Below are 8,437 nucleotides of genomic sequence, written 5' to 3'. Positions count from 1 at the left end.
AAGGTGTACTCATTTCTTTGTAATGGTACTTTACTGTTCCAATGAAACAAAAAGAAAATCTCATTTTTAAAGTACATTTTTCGGCCATCCTGACCTATTTTCAGGGGCAAGAATGTTGATGTTAGACTGTGTTTTAAATCAGGTTGTGATCTTAAACTAACTATCACAGCACTGATTTCAGTTGTAATCTCAATTAGAATCCCAATTTGGCTTTTCTCCAGTCAGTGTTATGGTGAAATTTAACTTGTTCTTTTGTGTAATTGCACATGGCCCAGCAAAGGACCCCTTAGTAAGCTGTACAGCATAAGTTTTCAATTCACTTTTGTCAGAAAACTTCACAGTATGAGAAGTTACAGCACAGTTTCTCCAAACGTGTGGTTCTTTTTCAGCCAGCGTGCTTTTAGAGCATCTACATTAGCTCATGTAGTAAAAGTACAAAGAGACAAGCAACTCCTTTTTAGCTTCTGTTATGTATTTACCTCTCACACCTTAATCTAGATGTTAGTGTTCTCAGAGTTAACATGTCTCATGTTGCCATGTTGTATTTCTAATACCCAGCCTCAGTGTTCGCCCTGTTCACCCTCAAATCCAAACACCAATGATCTAGATATTCACAAAATTCATAAGGAGATTCTTAAGGTCTTAAGTTTTGTTGTTTTTATGTTTTACAAAAAAAAAACTTCACATTTTTTATATTTTTAAACGAAAGTGACATGCAAGGATATTTTTCTTTAGTGATGTTGCTTCAGCAATCTCAAATACTAATTATTCTGGGAATTTTTATGGTCAAACTATGTGATTTTCCAAATGTGTGTGTGTGGAGTAAAATGACCTTGTTCTTATGATGTTGTCACCGTGAATCATTTAGGATTAACAACACAAATTGTATCGATAGCAGAAACAGTCTTATAACTTATAATTCTCACACGTTACCGCTAGTTTTACAAACGCAGTCTTCTTCAGCTCTGTTTATGTAGCTTTTATGAAACTGATTTTCCATAGTACAAGTAGAATTTAATTTTTCTTTGCTCTCCAGTATAAATGCAATAATTTGCAGGCTTTTTACTGAAACTCTCACAATGCAACACTCAATGCTCAGAGCTTCATATATCAACAGCTCTGAAAATATCTTCTTTTTTAAAGTAATGTAGGACAGGATCTCTCACTCTCTGTGTCTCAAAAAACCCCAACTAAACTGGCAATCACCACTAAACAAATGAAAGTAGTTTATGGCTTTTTTTATCAGCTGCATTTCTTTCATTTATGTATTGATCCCATTGTTTATTGGTAATGCTTTTAGGTCACTGTTTTAGCATGTCTGCCTCACACTCCATTTAAACAGTTTAACAGATAGTGGGGTCTGGTAAGGAAGTTGGGGGAAAGCAGACAACTCCACAGGAAGAGTCTTTTTGTCTTTTCTCCACTGTAAAAGATAGCAAGGCAGTGTGAAACTTTCTTTGCGGGAAAGACAAAACTGAGAGCCATGCTAGGCTCAGTGAGAGACTCTGCTCACCCTCTGCCCCAGCGATGGCAGTCCCTCACCAAGCTTGATTTCTGTTCTTTGTCTTGATTAAAGAATGGTAGCTACCGCTCATCGCTTGTCTGCAGGCTTTATTAAACGGAAAACTTCCACAACAACCTCTAAACAGTGGTTTATGGCTTTTTGTCACCTGCAACATCATGGATAGGATGAAAACTTCCAGCATCACATAATGTTTTCCGATCAATAGGTTTGGAGTAAAAAAGAACTGGACATATATTTGTCTTCTTTGGGCTACTTTTATGTCAAGAAAGTTAACTTATTTAGAACTGTGATCAAGGATAACACATAAACCCTTGCAAATGTGATGGTAAAAGAGTCTAACATCTAGGTGTTACATGGTGTTGCAGGTGATAAAGATCCATAAACTACTTCCATTTGTTTAGAGGTGATTGCCAGTTTTGTTGGGATTTTTAGAGATACAGAGATCCTGTTCTGCTTTACTTAAAAAAAAAAGGATTTTCAGAGCTGTTGATATATTAATCAGTGTTCATAGAAACATGGATCAACCCTGTTTTGACAGTGAGAGTGTTACATTGTGACAGTTTCCATAAAAGTCTGCAAATTCTCTGAACAGGTAGCCATGAAGCAGCCATTTTTTTTAAAGATTAATTAAACTTAATATTATTTGTATGGCCATATCACAACAACAGCATAGCCTTAAACCAGGTTTGGAGTAAAGAGAACTGGACATATAGTTTCTTTTTTGGGTTACTTTGAAGTGAAGAAAGTTAACTTGTTTAGAACTGTGATCAAGGATAACACGTAAAACGTTGAACGTTTCAATATAAAAAGTGTACAAACTCCAGAAAAGTGGCAACTGCGGTGGCAAAATTGCAGGCAATTTTCACTTAAGTAGAAGTACAGCTGCTAGTGTCAAAAACACTCGAGTAAAAGCTTGATAAAGTATCGGGTCAGAAATGTGCTCAAATTGAGGAAGTCAAAGTAGTAACCTAACTGAACCTTGTGCTATAATAAAAAAATAAAATAATATTAGTAGATAGGACTACAAACTTAGTCTGGTGGTAAAAGGCACAAAGGCCTCAGGGGGACATTTGGCAGCCAGGGTTAGAGCTCAGACACCTGGAGCCTGGGGGTTGGGGCTAACAACACTGACTGGTAAAAGAATCTAACATCCAAGTGTTACATGATGTTGCAGGTGACAAAAAGCCATAAACCACTGTTTAGAGGTTGTTGTGGAAGTTTTCCGTTTAATAAAGCCTGCAGACAAGCGATGAGCGGTAGCTAACATTCTTTAATCAAGACAAAGAACAGAAATCAAGCTTGGTGAGGGACTGCCATCGCTGGGGCAGAGGGTGAGCAGAGTCTCTCACTGAGCCTAGCATGGCTCTCAGTTTTGTCTTTCCCGCAAAGAAAGTTTCACACTGCCTTGCTATCTTTTACAGTGGAGAAAAGACAAAAAGACTCTTCCTGTGGAGTTGTCTGCTTCCCCCCAACTTCCTTACCAGACCCCACTATCTGTTAAACTGTTTAAATGGAGTGTGAGGCAGACATGCTAAAACAGTGACCTAAAAGCATTACCAATAAACAATGGGATCAATACATAAATGAAAGAAATGCAGCTGATAAAAAAGCCATAAACTACTTTCATTTGTTTAGTGGTGATTGCCAGTTTAGTTGGGGTTTTTTGAGACACAGAGAGTGAGAGATCCTGTCCTACATTACTTTAAAAAAGAAGATATTTTCAGAGCTGTTGATATATGAAGCTCTGAGCATTGAGTGTTGCATTGTGAGAGTTTCAGTAAAAAGCCTGCAAATTATTGCATTTATACTGGAGAGCAAAGAAAAATTAAATTCTACTTGTACTATGGAAAATCAGTTTCATAAAAGCTACATAAACAGAGCTGAAGAAGACTGCGTTTGTAAAACTAGCGGTAACGTGTGAGAATTATAAGTTATAAGACTGTTTCTGCTATCGATACAATTTGTGTTGTTAATCCTAAATGATTCACGGTGACAACATCATAAGAACAAGGTCATTTTACTCCACACACACACATTTGGAAAATCACATAGTTTGACCATAAAAATTCCCAGAATAATTAGTATTTGAGATTGCTGAAGCAACATCACTAAAGAAAAATATCCTTGCATGTCACTTTCGTTTAAAAATATAAAAAATGTGAAGTTTTTTTTTTGTAAAACATAAAAACAACAAAACTTAAGACCTTAAGAATCTCCTTATGAATTTTGTGAATATCTAGATCATTGGTGTTTGGATTTGAGGGTGAACAGGGCGAACACTGAGGCTGGGTATTAGAAATACAACATGGCAACATGAGACATGTTAACTCTGAGAACACTAACATCTAGATTAAGGTGTGAGAGGTAAATACATAACAGAAGCTAAAAAGGAGTTGCTTGTCTCTTTGTACTTTTACTACATGAGCTAATGTAGATGCTCTAAAAGCACGCTGGCTGAAAAAGAACCACACGTTTGGAGAAACTGTGCTGTAACTTCTCATACTGTGAAGTTTTCTGACAAAAGTGAATTGAAAACTTATGCTGTACAGCTTACTAAGGGGTCCTTTGCTGGGCCATGTGCAATTACACAAAAGAACAAGTTAAATTTCACCATAACACTGACTGGAGAAAAGCCAAATTGGGATTCTAATTGAGATTACAACTGAAATCAGTGCTGTGATAGTTAGTTTAAGATCACAACCTGATTTAAAACACAGTCTAACATCAACATTCTTGCCCCTGAAAATAGGTCAGGATGGCCGAAAAATGTACTTTAAAAATGAGATTTTCTTTTTGTTTCATTGGAACAGTAAAGTACCATTACAAAGAAATGAGTACACCTTTGTAGATATCACTGATATGGAGTTTTTCATGTTTTACATACAGACTTTCTCATTTAAACCATGGTGACTTAAAAGTTTAGCAGCAAGACACTTGTTTCCTTTGTTCCATCAAACATTTCTTTCAGCCATCTGTGTTTATCAGAGCGATATGTGACAAATTTTTTATTGAATCACCAGAAAGTACACAAATACAAGATTAAATATTTTATTTATTTATCAAAGATACATAATTACACATTGATACAATGAATAAGGTGTCTATAAAAATTACACATGGTGTAAGAAAAACATTATAACATACAAATAAGTGTTTTAAGATAATCTGACATACTTTAAAAGCATAAGAATAAAAGTTTAAAAAAATCATGTTCTTTGATGATCACATTACATGTATCACATTTTTTAAAGCATAACGTAGGGTGTTCACAAAAACAGTTTTATGATTACTTTTTCCACAGTGCTTGTATGCCTCTTGCAAAACTATGTACTTATCACCATATGACATAATAACTCACGATTATGCAAGACCAGCCATGAAATGTCCGTCGCTTCATTACAATCATTTGTCCCCGCTGCTGCCCTCAGACCCAGTCTTCTGTACTGTGGGGTAAAATTGCTTTTTTGGTGGTTCATAAAAAATATCTCAAAAAGCGATGTTAGTGAGGGGACCAGAAACACTGGGTTGCAGAGCAGTTGGTAAGGACTTGTATATTTCTGGAGAGTCTGCAAAAGCTGTCTTGCTCGTGCTCCTGATTGGATATGTGGAGCCCGGCTCTGATATCTCACTGGTGGCAGCTAAAGGTAGGCATGCCTTGGAGGCGGAGTTGGTCTCGGGCGCAATCTTTCAAACGAGCCTCACGGCATTTCAGGCAACCTCAGGCCGGAAACAACATCCGGTCACTCGCGGTCAAAATCCACGCAGAGCTGGTGTTTCGCAGGGATCAGGTTAACACATCTGGGTCTAAAAATATAAAGAAAAACAAAAAGAGTTTTAAAACACGCAAACTAGCAAAATATCAAAGGAGCATAACATAACAATAACAAGATGATATGAGATACCTGATGAGGCCATGATAGGTGATGTAGACATGTAATGTATAAACTTTTACGGGAGTTAAAAGTGGAGCTTATATATATTTTAAAGTGTATTGTTCGTGGGATAGGCTCCAGCGCACCGCGCGAGCCTGAAAAAAGGATAAGTGGAGGCGAATGGATGGATGGATGGTGTATTGTACGTGTTAGAAACCATTGTGATATTTATTTATTTTTTTAAATGAAAGGATTGACAGAATGGTAAAAAGGAAAATGCAAAAATGTAGTTAGAGAGGAAGATTAACACTTACCGAATGATATGCGGATAAGGAAAGAGACGCAAGTTGCTGTTGAAATCGGCCGCTCCCTATGCGAACTCGCAAGCAGTCTGAGCGGTTCCAGTTGTTGATATGGCTGAAGGCAGGGGTCTTCTGGGAGCTCGGGGGTAGTCTTAACCTGAGCGGGAGATCATAAAAATCGGACCTGGAGCGGATTGGCTAACCGGGGTGCGAAGGGAGCGGTGCAATAGTTATGTGATTGGCAGCGGGGCGAAGTAAGGGGGGGAGTTGGTCTCCGGCGCAAATTTCGAACGAGGTAAGCAGCGCATTCGGGAGCAGAGCGGGGAGCGAACAAGCAGGAAAAAATTGTGCTCTGCAAGAAGTTGTGGATCGGAGATTAAGAGCGAGGTAGAACTTAGAGTGTGCGTTGAATTTTAGAGGTTGCTAGTAAGAGGGAAGTTTTTGAAGAAAAAAGACTAAGGATTTCCCCTGTTATCGAATATAAGGTTTTGGGAATAGAGGGGGTACCCTAACAAGTTATTGTAGGGTTTTGGAGAAAACGCGGAGGGTTTTTTAAGGAGTTTTCCCTGCTTATGTTTCTAAGGAGGGTTAGGGTTAGGGGATCGCGAGTTTTTTCTGAGTATCAAATCAAATCACTTTTATTGTCACATCAGTATGAGTTTTATTCTAAATCTACAAATGCATATAAATAGAAATAAAGTTTTCCCCCAAGGCATGCAGCATGTGTTTGTGGCCATACTGAACGTTACAAAAGCACAAGTTTAACTAAACAATTTTAATATGGTTTAATACATTTTTAAACACATGAGCACGGAGCCCGAGAGAGCACGGTCCGGAGACACGGGCGCGCCCCCGCACGCCCAGACACACAGCCTCGGGCGCGCGCGGGCGCGCGCGCACACACACACTGACCCGCCACCAGATGGCGTTTTTTGAGCATAAAAAAATAAAAACAATTTAATTGCTTAAAGAAATAAAAGAATGCTATTTTGATATATAAGAAACTTTCTAAATAATCAATTATATTTTTATGAATATCATATTTTTATGAATATCATATTTTTATTACTTCCTTAATTACTTCCTACTTCCGGAGCTCATGAATAATTCATGACCTGTCAGTTTGACAAGATGGGTATAATATCACTCTCTCTCCACACTCAACCAACGTGGATTCCAGACCGCAGTCGGACGGCCAACTCCTCCTCCTAGCCCCCCCGCTCCAGCAGGCCGCAGAGAATGAGGGTGAGAGTAGACTCCAAACCTCCCTCCACCCGCTCATTGTAGTGTTGATGCATGTGTGTTCTAAGGTGCATTTAAAACCCAGGAGGGCATGGAGCTACCTGCCAGAGAGCAGCAGGTAAGCGCATAGTCCCTCCTGCTAGCCCTCAATGTCTACGTGTATTTAAAATTGAGAGGTCTGCAACGACACCAGGGGTGAGGTGTACACCCTGATGGTAATTTGGATTCCGTGTATCGTGCCCACCCCCAAGATCCTATATGTATGTGTAATGAGAGTCTGAGTAATGTGAATGTCCAAGTTGTGGGATAAAATTGAGGCAGAGGCAGCCAGAAGGGGACGGGGGGTAGCCTCCTCTGCACCCTGGTGACATACCCCTACTCCAAGGCCCTGCTTGTGTGGGTGGTTGTGCTGGAGCGGGAAGAGGGAGGCAGCTGGAGATGGGGAGGGAAGGAAGGGAGGGGCAAGTGACCCCTCCCTGGGGCCAGCTCCCCCGCTGACCCCAGTAGGCACCCCCATACTCCGCGACCCACCAGGGAAAGGGGGCCCAGGCCCATCCAGACCGGGGCCCAGTGCAGCAGCGCCTCCCGGCCCCACAGAGCCCGGGACAGTCCACCCAACCCCACCACAGAGAAAACTGCACCCACCCCACCATCCACTCATCTTCCAGACTACATAAGACAATAGACGCCCAGGCTGAGCTCTTCCTCCACCTCTCCTGCATCTCCCCCTCCTGCAGAGAGAGTTCCTGAAGAACGGAAAGCTCCTGCAAGATGTGACAATCTCCCCCACCAGTTGAAGAGCCCCCCAGGTGGCTCGACGCACCGGCTGCACCCTGCGCCAGGGCTGGGCCCCCATGCACCCACCCGCCCACAACCCCGGCAACACACCAACCAGGACCCAAGCCCCCGAGGCCTGGCCAGGGCCCCAGCCCAGAGACGGAGCACCCCCAGAACCTCACGCCCATCCCGGACCCACCCAGGGGCAGCCAGGCTACCAGGTCAGTAAGTTAAGTAGTTGAGTAGTTTAGTTGGTAGTTAGTTAGACAGTAATTAATAGCTGTAGCTTCACATGGCATAGAAAAAGAAAATACTTAAAATTTGCACATGTACACATGTGGCACAACAACAGTAACTTCATTAACTTACAAGCTGATCAAACTCTGTTGTAAAAACTGTTTTTCATCCCACAAGTTCACAATTATACACAGATTTCAGGTTTATTCAGCAAACTTGTTTCTAATGAAGCAGCCCTTCTGTGGGTAACTCTGGCATTCTGGGATGATTCATCAGTCTCAAACAGTTCCATCAGTTTCTAATAGAAGAGTTCACCCTCATATCAGAACACAGCAATTCTCCTTCAGGTGCCACTCATTGATCTGAACTGTCATGCTGTTTAGTGCTTCAAACCTGCACTTACACTGTTATTTTGATAAGTACACCACTTTCTCCTTCATCAAGTCGGCTCATTTTAAAATTTTAATAAGATTCATCATGTG

The 8,437-nt window shown here is 40.7% G+C and overlaps 1 long non-coding RNA gene across 1 annotated transcript; it reads right to left on the bottom strand.

The window, feature by feature from the left end:
* Positions 1 to 4,559: 4,559 nt before the first annotated feature.
* Positions 4,560 to 6,286, bottom strand: LOC146660348 (uncharacterized). Its single transcript, XR_014913447.1, has 2 exons — positions 5,712 to 6,286; positions 4,560 to 5,329 (listed from the first exon to the last, which is right to left on the bottom strand). It is a non-coding gene; the product is annotated as an uncharacterized LOC146660348 (long non-coding RNA).
* Positions 6,287 to 8,437: the final 2,151 nt, after the last annotated feature.

Source organism: Rhamphochromis longiceps, linkage group LG10, assembly GCF_057381845.1.
Source record: "Rhamphochromis longiceps isolate RC_006_pf linkage group LG10, R_longiceps_female_GT1.1, whole genome shotgun sequence".
NCBI lineage: Eukaryota > Metazoa > Chordata > Actinopteri > Cichliformes > Cichlidae > Rhamphochromis > Rhamphochromis longiceps.
This window is presented reverse-complemented; position numbering and strand designations above follow the sequence as displayed.